The sequence below is a fragment of the Galeopterus variegatus genome, unplaced genomic scaffold, assembly GCF_000696425.1.
Source record: "Galeopterus variegatus unplaced genomic scaffold, G_variegatus-3.0.2 Scaffold1938, whole genome shotgun sequence".
Lineage (NCBI taxonomy): Eukaryota > Metazoa > Chordata > Mammalia > Dermoptera > Cynocephalidae > Galeopterus > Galeopterus variegatus.
In genome coordinates this window covers 120,487-135,766 of record NW_007728049.1, presented here as the reverse complement: position 1 = coordinate 135,766, position 15,280 = coordinate 120,487, and the positions used below count along the sequence as shown (strand labels likewise).

Sequence of the window (15,280 nt, the reverse complement as noted above, 5' to 3'; positions counted from 1 at the left end):
TAGGGCAAAAGAGATGGCCAGTGGATGCTGAAAAACATAAATATTTACACAATAAAATTCAGATAGAATGAGAATATAGACATTTCCCTGAGCCATGACCTTAAATGCTTTACAATTTTTCTTAAAAGGAGATACAGACAATTCATTCAACAATGAAATTTCATTTCATTTGGTGTATTATTCACAGTCTGCTGTATATTATCTCTTTGCATGAACTATGAATCAGAAAGACAATCCAATCCCCTCGCAACATGGGTTGTGTAATCTCAACTAATTCTTTTTTATTATCCTTGTAAAGCTTCTGAGTAAAGGACTCTGTCATTTACTGAGAAAGTTATTATAGTATGTTATATATAGTGGATACAAATGTAAGCTCAGAATTCAGATACACCTGATTTAAACTCCAGTTCAGCCACTAAACAGCTGCAAGATTCTGTGCAATTATTTAACCTCAACTGTTTTTTTAATCCACATCTGTAAAAGTGAGAATACCGATAGTATGTATTCACTGAGTTTTTGTGAGGGCTAAATGAGATTCTGCCTTTAAAGTGTAATACCCATTAGGATGTCCATATTGGCCAGCCGCAAAAAAAAAAAGTGTAATACCTGGCTCATGGTAAGCATCGAAAAAAAATGTTTACTGCTTTATTGTTGATGTTAATCCTTATCAGCCACTGTCCCAGGCACAGGGAATAAAAGAACAAATAAGACTTTGCCTTCTCCAGCTGAGATGGCTAGATGGCTAGATTAGTTCCTAGCTGTTGTTTTTTAAAGAGACTATAACAGGAACTTTGAGGAGAGTGGGCACCGGGGAGTAGTCACCAAATTTTATCTCTTCACACTAGAGATAGTGTTGTTTGGTTACAGCAAAGCAACTGACAACTGCTATCACCACATCAGCTGGATATTAAGATTTTTCAGAGATGTAAAAGAAACATTATGTTCATAATTTTTTAGTTCCAAGAAAATGGCAACAGTTTAGTGCTGCATATACTGTCATTGACTAAAAAGAGACATCACATTCACATAGCAAGCAGCTTATTTGAAAATGCTTTTTTGAAGTCACTTGCAGATATAAGTCCCGGAAAACTAGTCCATCAGAGTTCCACTGAACAAGGTAGAACATTCTGGGTAAAGTTCTCTCAAACCTCCTGTATCAGCACCAGGAAAGGAATGCCTAATTAACAAGACAACTCAACCCCTTATTTTGCCTATAAGCAGGTGTCCTTTGAAGAGTTGTGCAAAGCAAAAGATGAGGGCCAGTGTGTTAGAGAAAGTGCTCATGTGTGAATGACATACAAAAAGAACTACCAAAAATCAGAGATCAAGAAGAAAAAAAGAATACAGTATTTAGAGGAGGGCCAAATGAAACTAAGCATCAACATCTAAATCTTGATTCATTTAACAAATACCCATTGAGCTGGACAGAATATGATAACAAGAACCAGGACAGACAGTAAAGACTGAGAATATTTCAATTATTTCTGAGTAGGCAAATATTATTTTTAAGTGGTATCTCTTTTCCCATCTTCAAAACCATCCAAGGAAAACAAGAGCTAAGAGGAATGGTTGTGGTTGGATATAGGCCTTTCCTTCATAATCATTCTAACTACTGAAGGACATTGCTTTACCTGGTGCTTCTTTAGATTTAAAATGTTTCCCTTTCTAAGCTCCTTTTTCACTCAAGAGAGAAGTGAGTGAAAGCCTCATGTTCAGTCTTCTATAGGAAACAGGATCTAACTAGAATCTCAAAATATTTTAATAGTATTATTTTCATTTTTATACTTTATTATAATACATGACACTTGCCTTCTGTTTATTATAGTGATAAAATATTTCCTTTTGAATAAATTTGTTTCAGGGGGAAAAGGTCAATTAATAAAACAACTGCCGAATAAATAACTAGAGGTGAGACTCCCAAGTGGCGCCAGTTGAGGAGGGTAGTAGGCGATCCTTGCGATTTCACATATTATGAAGTTGGCAAGCTAAGAAATTAAAAACTCCTCCAGTTCATCCCCCACAGTAATATCTATCTCCCATTTCATAATAGGAGTGACAGTCAAATGTGGAAAGGGGGAACATGGGACAAAGGTAATTAAATCAAGTATGCCAGTTTTGCTGCCACTATTCAATCCAATAGTTCTTCACAGGGGGATGCAGAGAGTTGAAAGTGATCTTGACTTAAGCCGAACTCCTAGCTCCCAGTTCCCAGGCTAGAGATCTTTCCCATCTCCTCTGCTAGCTGCTCTAAGTTTGACAAGATGTGAATTTCAGGGGACAGGATTTACTCTTCCCAGCCCAAACTTAGTCCTCAAGATTTAGACAGTCAGGAAATTGTTACCACCAGCTTTAGGAAAAGAAGCAAAGTTTCAGTCACAGAAAGAGATTAATAATCAAATCGTATTCATCACATCACAGGTAGGTACAGCTGTAAGCCTGCAGCACAAATAATCTTTCAGTTTCCAGCTGCATCCCCACATTTTCACCTTGCTGCACCAAACTTTAAAGAGAATTGAATGCTTCCAATAAAGTATGTTTTCACTGAAATGTGCTGAGTTCTATACAAAGCAACCATATGGAAATTTTCTGAATAAAAAATTCTTTCTCCTCCTCCTCCTAATTTCTCCACAGCTTCAACATACACACACACACACACACACACACACACACACACACAGTCCTATTCACTAGCATTTATTTCTCTATAACCAAAACTCCAGAAAATCTTCTTTGCTATACTATCATTTGTTTTATATCTTATACTAATAGCAGAAATATCTTAAATTATAAAGACAACCCAGCTATCTGATCTGAAAACCTATCACCACATACTGATGGCATCATGAAGTTTTCTTCTCGCTGAAGTGCTTGGGCAAGATGCTCTCAGGGTCAACATGGTGTGCTTTCAAACATTAAGCTTAACCTGATCTTCCTAATTGGGAAGACAAAGTTAAAGTCTTCTAATAACATTCAATGAACAATTAACTCTTAAGGATAATGATGTCATTGCCTATGTTAGGCTCCTGACCAGTACCCCTCTGTCCCCTCTGCATAACACTGAAGGCCCTACACACAAGGAAAGGAGTATGGGTAACATACTAAGGAAAAAGCCAAGGGAGAAATGGAAAAGGATCAGGAAAAAAAAAAAGGTAAGGAGAAAAAGATGAGAAATAAGAGGCAGATAAAGAGGAAAAGGAAGAAAAGGTCAGAGGTGGTAAAGCAAGTGAGAGAATGAACGGAATGATCAGAATGACAGGAGTGTGGAAAATTCCTGACTTCCAAAATTCGATACCATAAAGACTCATATTTTTACATAATGTTCCACAATATGGATTTTAAAGTCATGTGTGAGTTAAACAATAAAATGTCATGTTCATAAAGAGGGCCTCTTCACAGAGAGCTAAAAACAGGAACCACGAAGGCAGATGAGAATTACCCTGGATGCCAGGGCCCAGGAGCAAGAGAGAGCCGTGTGGGGACTGGCCTCCTCCAGTCAGGTCCTGCTTGTCCACCTCCCCTGCCCTAAGCATCCAAGGAGGCCGTCCAATGGTGCCTACTAATTAACTTTCACTGTCTTCTCCCCAGATCACAGATGCCCCAACTGGTACCTGTCAGAACACAGCACCATCTAGACTTTGCAGAGAGTGAAGGGTGGGTGAGGATGAAGATTGGGCAAGGAGAACTTAGCATGATGACTGGTCATCCTCCCGGAATGGCAGACCAACAAGAGAAGCTCCACGGGTCCTCAGATGCACACTCCCTCCCCATTGTGTAAGAGGCTCATGGGACATATGAGGACAGTGAAAAGACTGGAAAGGCCAGAGGGGAGCTTTTTTAGCCCCAACACAGGCAGGCACGGTAGAGGCTTCACCCTCCAGGAAGGGCTGATAGGCTGCATAGCCACTCTGAAACTCAAAATCCACAGATGGCCAGGTGAAATATGATCAGAAGCAATTCGGTATATGTAAGGAACAGCTCTGAAATATGAAAAGATGTAGAAAAACCATGAGCTGATTGTTCAGGCCACTAGTACCAGACACATGCCACCCACCTCCCATTTACACAACCTCAAGGCAGCTAAGATTTCAACTGGGCTCAGGACCCTCTTGTAATTTTTAATGTAACTTCATTATATAATTGGCTAAGTTAACTTTTCCAAGGCTAATCTGGCATATAATATTTCTGTCATACACTTCATGGGAAAACAGCTTCCAAGTTGCAAATAAGTGACTTAAACCCCTTTTTTTTTTTTTTTGTGTGTGTGTGTGTGTGTGTGTGTGTGTGTGTGTGTGTGTGTGTGTTGGAGGGGGGATGGTGGTAATGAAGACTCTGATAAGCTAAATTAGAGGAGAGAAGGTAAGCAAGGAAACAGTGTAGAAATGAGGTAGTGGAAAAGGAGAAAAGAGACAGAAGGAATGAGAAGAGAAGAAAGACATGGCCGATGCCAGCTTTGTTTTGCCAAGGTTCAGCTCCCCAAGCATGTCAGACCAGGATGTCAATCCAGAACTAAGCAACTCAATTCTTTCATCAGCCAAAAGGACGGAGTGACCTTTTCCATCCTCGGTTGCTCCTCCTATTTTATTAGTTATGGTTGAAAATCAGCCCCTTGAGAGAAATCTTGCCCTTTTCCTAATTTCAGATCAACATATAAGTAGCCCCTTGCTCCTATTTTTAGGGTATACCTCCAGTAAGAGTTACTGGTAATCTGGTAGTCCTTTATGATGAAAGACCAAATCAAGTATGTGTGAAAGATTACTCAAGTAAGTCAAATAAATCTCTCCTTTGGCTGCCCAGCAATAAAGCTTTGATCCTGGGCACTGAGCTCTCCTTATAAGCTTTTCCTCTCAATTTCCAAATCCTATTTTGTGACCACTATAGAATGGATGCATTTGTTTGGCAATATTGAAGGGCATCCAGTTTGGGTATGATTTAAGATCCTCAGATTGAAAAAAAACAAAAGATCTGTAGGATTCATAACAAACATATTCTTATAATACTGCCTCAGCTAGGATAGGCTAGGCAATGCTGTGGTAGCACCTGCAAAATCTCAGTGGCTGAAAATAACAAAGGTTTATTTCTTCTTCACACCGTATATCTGTTGTGAGTCAGCACAGACTCTGCTCATGATAGTCAGTCAGGTGGCCATCATCTTGAATATTGCTAACCTTCACATAGAGAAAAAGAGAACACGGTACATACCCAGGTCACCCTCACATTTGATTGTCAAAAGCAAGCCAGATGGTCACCCAAAATTAAAGTGGTCAGAAAAGGCAAAGGCCACATGCCAAAAGAAAGTGAGAGAGAAAGAGAGAGAGAAAAAGAGAGATGGAATATCTGCAGACATTCTTAATGACTACCACAATATGTGGTATACCTGAGAAAGAAATTTACAAAATACTAACTATAACTTGAGATGAAATTTTTTTTACTCTGTCCCTTAAGATTATGAAAAAAAGATCACAATTAGCAGTTTGAGGGCAGAAGACAAATTTTATAACCCTGGCTCAAGTGTCATTTATTTTCACCTGGACTAGGACAAAAGAAGATTGTTTCTCCTTTTACTTAAAAATGTCCTCATGGCATAGCTGAGGCATATTTTAAACAAGCAAAGTCCACATATAATGAAAATTAGCATAGTATAACAATGAACAGAAAAGACAGGTATCTGACTGTTAGTCCCCAGGTAGTTACAAAGATGAAGCCTTATATTTGAATAGAACTTTACAGTTTAAAAATATTTTGACATATGTCATTCTGGGTAGGCACCTAAAATAAATTCTTTAACATTTCAAAGGTGGACAAGGTAGATATGCAAATCTCTAAAATATAGAAGGTCTGGAAGTCACCATATCAAAATAATACCAATCTAGGTCTCACAAGAGTTAAGCAAACGGCCAGTACCATCATTTATAAGTCATATGATCTTGGGCAAGTATTTTAGCGTGATTTCCCTCACTTTCCTCATATATAAAGTGGAGATAGTTACTACCTTGGACCAAGCTACTTCATAGGGTTATTACGAGGATGAAATTAAAGAAACATAGCTCAACATATTTTTCAGATTGATTAAGGGGACTCGAAAATAATGGGCAACTTTTTTATTACAAAAAATTTCTGTCACTGGTAGCTGTACTTAAAATGTGCATAAACCAAAGAGGAAAATGCCACAACTCAGTTATTTCTTTAAATAAAGACAAAGTAACATTTTGGAATAACCTAGGCTACCATTAAATCTTGCTGCAATTCAGAAAGAAGAACATAGCCCACTCGTACTTTAACCAATACTATTTCTAGTCTTCTCAGTGCTGCAAGCTAGTTTATTTTTGATGCTAACTTTAACAAATATCATACTTCCCTCTTCTATTGTTTGAATGTGTCCCCCAAAGTTCATGTGTTGGAAACGTAATCCCCAATGCAATGGTGTTGGCAGGTATGGTCTAATAGGAGGTAATCAGTAATGAGGGCTCTGCCCTCATAAATGGATTAATACTGTTATTGAGAGAGCGGGTTGTTACAAAAGCAAGTTCAGCTCCCTCCTGCTCTAACATTTCATGCCCTTCTGCCACAGGATGACACAGCATACAAAGGCACTCACCAGATGCCAGTGCCATGCTCTGGACTTTCCAGCCTTAGAACCACGAGCAAATAAAATTCTGTTGCTTATGAATACCCAGTCTTGGGTATTCTGTTACAGCAACACAAAACAGACTAAGACACCTCTCAAACTTCACCTACACTTGCAAAACTTGTCTTGTTTCACTTCTTTTCTACAGTGAAGCCCTTGGGTATCTCAAAAGAAGTAGAGGATAAAAACCATATCGATGTGGGTCACATATATGGCTGTTTGCCACAAAATCTGTATTTTGTATAATATGAAAAACAAAAACTGGGGGTAATAGCATAAGTACTTTAAGTCACCTTTATATAGATTTCACAAATCCAAAGAATCAGGTATTTTAGTGATGCAGCTGTGGTATCAACAGCAAACTTTCAATTTTGAAATTTTCAAAAATTTCAAAATTTCTGAATTTACATCTTTTTTTAAAATTTTGCTGGTAGGATTTAAACCCAGAGATGTAGTCAAGTTACAAAACAATGATGAAGACATACTGAGGTTTGGATATAGGCCTTTCAATGCTGAAATTTGGGTGCTTTCAATAAAAATCTACGTGCACATTTTATAAACAAAATCATTAAAATATACCATAGGCATAAAAACTGATAGATCACTGACACAGAAAAGATAGCTTAAACAGATGCTAGTAGATACAACATATGTATACAAACACATACACATAATAAGGCATGCCATAGAAGAGTGGGACATATAATGCATGCTATCGAAAAAATGTGTTAGCAAAACGAAAACAACAAACGTAGTATTACCTATAAATAAAATAAATTCAGAGTCTTACCGTGTGCCATATATTAAAATATATTTCAGATCTGATTTAAAGAGTTGCTATAAATAATAAAACCATAAAGAAGGGCCGGCCAGGTGGTGCACGCGGTGGCACTCCCGCCGAGGGTTCGGATCCCACATACAGACCGGCTGCTCACTGGCTGAGCGAGGTGCGGGCGCAACACCGAGGGTTGCGATCCCGTTGCCGGTCATGAAAAAAGACAAAAAGGAAAAAAAAAAAAAAACCATAAAGTAAAGGAAAACATAGGCTAAATAACTGATTTGTGGGTGAGGAATACAAAGAAAAACATATGGATATGTACATATTTAAAACATTCACACAATATAAATCTTTTGTTCAAAAATAGGAAGCACATATCAGAAGGAAACGTTTTAAACAAACATGACAAAGACTTAATGTAGTTAACACATGGTGAGTTTATACACACAAAAAATTAACTGGCCAATAAAAGAAGCAGCACAGGACATGAACACTTTACAGATGAAATAAAAATGATAGAACACATGAAAAATGTCCAATCTCTGTAGTAATCAAAGGGCTAATGCAAAATGTGCACAATCATTCACCCCGAACACTTCTAAGGGTAAAATACACCTGAAGGTATCTGAAGATGGCAAAAGTACAATAACAATAAAAAAAAAAGTTCTCATGAACTGCAAAAAGTATAAACTTATAGAAAACCTTAGGCAAAGGCAACATGTATCAAGGGTCTTAAAAATACAAGTATTCAGACCTTTTAAAGAAAGATGGGCAAACAATAAACATCATGAGCTTTAGAGACAGTCTGTCTGGGTTCAAATCTCACCTTCACCTCATGTGCACTGCACGACCTTGGGCAAACTACTTAATGTTTGTTTCCAGTCTTACTTTTCTCATGTCTAGATAAAGTTAAAGAATCTTTACTTTACAGAACTGATGTGAGGACTGAAATGTATAATGTATGTAAAGCACTCACAGTGCCTGTCACATAATAAACGTTCAATAAATCTCAGCTAGTGTTACCATCACCACTAATTCGATCACAAAATGGCCAAAATATTAACGTAAGTGTATAAGTATATAAGAGAAATGCATGTGCACATATCTTGAGAAAAAAGCTTTAAGAAAATATACCAAATCTAAGAGTGGTTATTACAGAAGTACAGACAATCATAATTTTTCTGTAAGCGATTTTCTAAGATTTCTACAAAGACTATGTTACTTTTACACTTAGAAAAACAACTATTATTGCAGGGGGAGTGGAACCAAAGCTCCCTCTTTGAGGTTATTTTTATTTTGTAACAATAAATGTAATAAAATTTAAATAAAACCTAGGTTGTTTCCATCTGATATCTTTCCTACATATAGGGCATTTTCTGCATTAATTTCTAAGTTCCTATCTTCACTGAGGAACCAAGAGAAATATTTAATAAGTATAAAAAGAGCAATTAAAGATTAAATTAAAGATAAGTATAATAAATGAAAAATAAATAAAGATAAAGATAAGTCTGTGAAAAGATGGTATATCAACTGTGACCACTTCTACTTAGCTAAAACCTAGGAAGGCAAACAAGAATATCAAGAACTCCTATCTTGGGTTCACAGTACAGAGAAATCTTGATCAGAAATCCCAAATGCTTATGGAAGTAAAAGTACCAAAGCTCACTTCCCCCACCTTTTCCCCTTTTCTGAGCATAACCTCAGAAACAGAAGGGACATATCAGTTAGTGATGGGGCATCACTACAAGACGTGACAAAGCATGCTGTCATCATGAGCAGTATCCAGTGGCTCCCCTCTGCTCCCTTCCTGACTCTGTTAACAGGATAGAGTGAATAGCAGGGGCCTGTGATCACTTTATAAAAGTACCACACAGCAAACTTCTTTAGAACTGGGGTGGGGGAGGGATTATCAAAGCTCTTGTACCATCTGTTTATGGAGAGGAAAAAAAACACGGCAACAACAACAGCTGGTGCAAGAAGTAGCAAGATGTTGGTCCTGGAAGTGACAAGATGGGAAATGACAGGAAACAGCTTTTCACTCCTCCAACAGCAAAAGAAGCGTGCAGCCCATGTTCCAGTGTTTGAAAACCTCCAGATGCTGCTCTCGTCTCACATTTCCATAGCTTTGTTCAGACAACATCTGAAAGCTTGCCTTTGTTTTTTCAAGCACTTTTCTTTCTCTGGAGGAACATACAAAGCTATCAAATGCAGGCTTCTCTCCCTCCTCCTTTCTCCCACACGCAATGTGGAATGAATTTTAAGCGTCACCATGGAAGAAAAAAGAAGTACAGAAAGCATCTTGTGAGGCTCTGCAAAACTTTTTCCAGTTGTCTCTTTCAAAAAAAAAATTACCATGTGCTCTGGTTTCTGTCATTTGGAAGTTAAACTAATATTAGATTTTTGAGTAGAACTAGGAGCTGAGGAATAAAAAATCTACAATGACAAGTGTTCTTGGGATGGGGCATCCTGTGCACCAACTTGGAAATGGTGGCCCATGCTTCTTTGCTCACTGCACTAAACACTAACACATGCACCCATTTGTTTCCACTTCAAATGTTAGGTTCATGAAATCAGAGAGGAGGAAACGTTACATCTAATATATAAGTCCAACTTCAGAATTTCAAAGGACAGGCATGGGGTGTTAATCATATATTCTGATTCAGAATTGCTCCATATGCAAGACATATAAAAGTAATTTTCAAAGAACTTTGGCATATGCATAGAAAATATACTAAAATTACACTGAGTAAAATTCTAAATTTTATTTGATTCCACAGATCACATGTGGGAACCTCACTGTTTCAGGCTCCATCAGCCTCCTTCTTGCCTTTTGTGATTATGCATAGTTGGTGCCCTCTCTTCTCCTTCAGTAGGCCAGCACAGCCTTTAAGATCCAGGTGGGGTTCCAGCTCCACTATGCCTCCCAAAGTTCCCTCTTTGAGCAAGAGAATCTCTCCCCTGAACTCCAATAGCATATGTCTGTTATAACAGCCCCCTAGATGGTAATTTCTCCATGTAGAGGATGGCCTATCACAACGCACAGTGATCTCCTCAAGGAAGGAGGTCATGTCTTCTTTATCTTTAAATGCCAGTGCCTGATATATAAATTGACATTCATTTAAAACAAAAACGAAAACAACCTATTAATGACTACTACGTGTCAGACACTAGGGATTCAAAGTTTGAATGGAACACAGTTCCTGTTCCCCAAGGGGTTTAGAGCACAGGTTTGTGAACCTGGATATAAAAGTAAAAATTAAAACACTGTGTTCAGTGTTATAAATAAGGCACTGTGGAAGTACAAACCAGACCACCCATGGAAGATACTCAATGTTTCACAAATGAAAAGAATATTTACAATAGGTTCAACGGTTGAATATGCTTACTAGAGAATTCCATTTAGCTGTGTAATCTTGGGAAAGCAACTTCATTTTCCTGCCTCAATTTCAGTTTCCTCATCTATAAAATGGGATAACAACATCATAGGATTTTAGATGTGAATTAACTGAAATAATATGGTAAGTGTTTGAAACAGTACCTAATATGTGATATGTACTCAATAGAAGGTAGACATTATTTGCTAGTGGCTCTTTCAGTTACAACAAACAAGAAAATTATATATTAATTAACTTATTCATCTATTTAGGGATAGTAAAATTTCAGGTTAATGGTCTCTTTCTCTCACATCCTCTATTGACCCTGTCAGCAAATTCTCTCAGTTCTAACTTCAAGCCACATTCCTCTCTATTGCCTATCAAAATGTATATAAACTTTATCCTGTCCTTGGCATAATGTGACCCCAATCAATGATGACAGACCTGGATCCTTCATCTTCCTGTATCTTATACATCTGCCAAACCACTGCTGCTCATTCACACTCCATATTTTACAACAGTAAAGTCTTTATACAAATTACTGTCTACTTTTCAAATGCCTGCATTGTAAACTGTCAAAATTCTATTTGCCCTTAAAAACAGTACATTCACATGATAACCTTTGTCATTCTTCTAACTCAGATTTGTCCCTCTAGGTTTTCACATCATTTTTCCTTGAACTATACTATAGTCAATTATACCCTTCTTAGCACCCAGACCTCTCCCTCTCTCTTAAACATATATACACATACATACTTCAAAGTTCCTTTAAGGGTCAGAGCTGAATCTTGACTAGCTTAGAGCTTTAATAAAATTCTTTCAACCGACATGATTTTTTAAATTATAAATTATGTTGTATTAAATTATTAATAAAATACTGCACTTAACCCTAGTGCATGGAAGAAAAATAGCCATTCCAGTGGTGCTGGGGAATATTGGAGAGGTTCTATCCCTCTGCAACACAACTTTGAATTCCTACAAATCAGTATTCCTTGGATTGCATACCTGACAATAAACCTTATCTAGCAAATGGTTCTTTTCTGCTTTGTCCACCAGATCTCAAGTTCCCTTGACGGGAGTATCCTAAGATCAATCACTCCATATCAGTACCTTCATAAATACTCCTTGACTTACTAAAGTTAGAATGGTTAGAAATAGTAACATATAAGTAAGGCATTCTGTTGTACCTTTCTCATATTGATAGCATGGGGTATTTACTCACAACCAAGAAAACCAGTACTGTTGATAGAAAAAACCGTGGCCATTGGTTTGCAGTATTAAAATAAGCACTCAAAGTCAAACTGAGATAGACTCCTCAACATCCATTCCACCCTTCCTCCATTGTTCAGGGGCCATGTCTCTTGAGCAACTGACTCAAACTCCAGGTCTGGTTAAGACAATTAGGATTTTCTCATCATCCTTGCCAGAGATTGGTCAGAAACCCAGGCCAAAGCCAATCAGCACATGACAACAAGGTGACAGTTTTTATGCAGAGGCCCTAAATTGGTCAAGAAAGACAGAAGGGGAGGATTTTTATTCTCTGTCTGGGGCAGACGCCAGCTTGCTTTGGGTCTCTCTCAATCTCCCCATCACACTCCTATGCTTCTGCAATTAGTTGTGAACAAGACATGCAGCCCTGACTGCTACTGGTAGCCATTCGTAAGAACAAGCAGCTTTAGTGATGATACTGACACTACAGACAGAAACAGATTAAACAGAAAAAAACTGGTCTCTGAGGACAGACACTCAAAATCAACCAACCCTGAGGCCCTCTCTACCTCTGGACTTCCTGTTATGTGAGCCAGTAAATTTCCTTATTGGTTAAGCAAGTTTGACTCAGGTTTTCTGATAGAGATGTAAGCATCACAACTGACACACTATCTAACAGAATTCTCCTCAAGTAAAAACCCAGTTTGACACCCATTTCAAGATCATGCTTTAATTCAGAGCCATATAACAAACTTGTATGTCTGTGTGTGTGTGAAATTACCCTTATCAGTCCAAAAAAGAGAGCAATATATAACTTCAGTCAAATATTGGATAAACAAAACATCAAGTGTTAATATGAAATAGTACTGCATGAAATAACTCAATGAAAAGCTTGAGTCAATAAACCAGAAGTTAGCCAGGGGTCACATCAATGTGTCATCACCAAAACATGGACAGCAAACAGACTGGTTGTAAAAATTGTTCCTTTAAACAGTGCCTGTGCTGGGCAGAGTAGTGCCTATACTTTAAATTGTGTCTACATCTTCACCTAATGATAAAAGCAAAAACGTGGATTTGAGCTCACTGGTGAATATGAGATGGTAATTACTAAAGAAGGATGTGCCCTAGAACCCAAAGGCATGTTACGGTTGGAAAAAATGGAGACCCTGATTCAACACTTCCCACTCATACCACCTTCTCCAAATCATCCTGTGTCCAAGGGAATAAGCAATGGATCCTAAATGAGAGACAATGTGCCAATTTCCAGCTCAGACATCAGCTCCCTGGTTTAAATACCCAAAAAGTACTCTTCAGGGTAGGGAGGTCTCATCTTCTTTGTAAAACAAAATAGTTGGACATGTTCTTTTCTAAGGTCCCTTCCTTTGATAAAATGCTAGGTCACATAACCAAGTGAAGATTCAATTTCTTAATGTGTAAAATGAGGATTTTGATCTTAATACGTAGACTACTTATCTCAATACTGTGTGCCAGGCAGTGTGCCAGATTCTGGAGAGATGAAGAGATAAAAATGATCCCTAACATCAGGAAACCATGGACATATAGGAAGGCTGTTGTGAGCATAAAAATCTTAGTGAGCTAAATTAAATCCAAACACTTTATAAAGTATTTAAGCGTTAAGTCCCAGTTTTCTAAGACGAAAGTAATGAATTACAATGATGATCTCCAAGTACCAACTTAATTTTAGAACTAAAATAACCTATGCCTCAAATCAGAATAAAATATTCTTAGTGGGTAATGAGGAGCAGTTCCCCAAAATCAGTTTTAAAAGACTCTGCCTCTAGGTCTGCTGAAAGTTCAGAATCACAATTCTCATCCCAGTTCATCCCTGCTATTTTCATCAATGAAGCATACAAGTCAGAAACTCTTCCTGATCTGCCTTTCTCATCATTTTATATCCTGTACAACTTGAAACTGTTTCTAGTTCCTCCTAAATCAGTTTACTGGTGTTTTTGGTCTATATCCTTTTGTGAACAGGAAACATGCCTTTTATTAGTTCTAAATATGATAGCCTATGGTATGTTATATATATAGTGAGCAAAATATACATATAGAACTGAATTTTGAAATTTATAAAACTTAAAATTTTTAAATTCATGATAAAAAATACATGAACTTCATGCTTGTCATTATTCCTTGAAAGAAGGTGTCAGTTTTCTCACACTTCCACATAGCTACCAAGTTTTTCATACATCTTCCAATGACTTTTTCTTACAACTGCTGATAAAAAAAAAAAAAAAAAAAAGTCAAATGTCTTTAAACCACTATCTGAAAATCCCTCTTGGAGTACGGTTTCACTATCTCTTTCCCAAAATAGCTTTTAATTCACTGAGTTTTCACAGATAGTTGGATCTATTTTAATTGAAAGATTAAGAATGATTTACAAATAAGGTGAAAAGTGGGGAGTGTGAACATTAACCTTATCTGTGACTGTGGGCAAATCTTAGCTTCAATTTTTCCATCCCCTATCCCTTGGGTACACACAAAATAGAGTCACATGCCATCTACTTCATTATAGGTTTTTATTAAGGTACTCAACAATATCATTAGCTTTAATGCCAGCCAACTACACACTGAATGTGTCAGCTAAAAATCATGTGTCTCATCTCTCTCAATTCTGTTTTCACAACTGGGTTTTCAAACATAAATTCACTTTTAGTCCTAATAAATCTTATTTTGGCCACTGCCAAGAAAGCAGAAATCCAGGTGTGTCCTCTTTCTCTTATCCACCATATTTATGACTCCTTCTGTTTCTGCATTATTTTAAACTATATCATCATCCCAGTCAAGTACAAAAATTTGAATAAGATAAAGCCAAGGACAGGTATCTATGGAATGATCCTAGAAAGATATATGCAGAGTGAAACTAATGTTCTTAAGAACTGGCCTTAGGGGCCAGCCCGGTGGCGCACTCAGTAGAGTGCAGCGCTTGGGAGTGTGGCGGCGCTCCCGCCGAGGGTTCGGATCCCATATAGAAACTGGTCCGCTCGCTGGTTGAGCGTGGTGCGGGCGCGACACCAAGGGTTGCGATCCCATTGCCGGTCGCGGTGCGGGAGCAACACTGAGGGTTGCGATCCCATTACCGGTCACGAAAATAGACAAAAAGGAAAAAAAAAAAAAAAAAAAAAAAAGAACTGGCCTTAGAAATAGTTATAAAATTGGGGCTGGCCCGGTGGCGCACTGCTACAGTGCGCCACTTGGGAGCGCAGTAGCGCTCCCGCCGAGGGTTCAGATCCCACATTACAGACCGGCCGCTCACTGGCTGAGCGAGGTGCG

At 38.0% G+C, this 15,280-nt stretch overlaps 1 protein-coding gene across 1 annotated transcript in view; it reads right to left on the bottom strand.

Moving 5' to 3' along the window:
• The window catches only part of LOC103596115 (autism susceptibility gene 2 protein-like), a gene marked incomplete at both ends in the record, with an annotated part of 245,104 nt that overhangs the window by 118,582 nt on the left and 111,242 nt on the right, over positions 1 to 15,280 (bottom strand). The gene's annotated exons all lie outside the window — the stretch shown is intronic.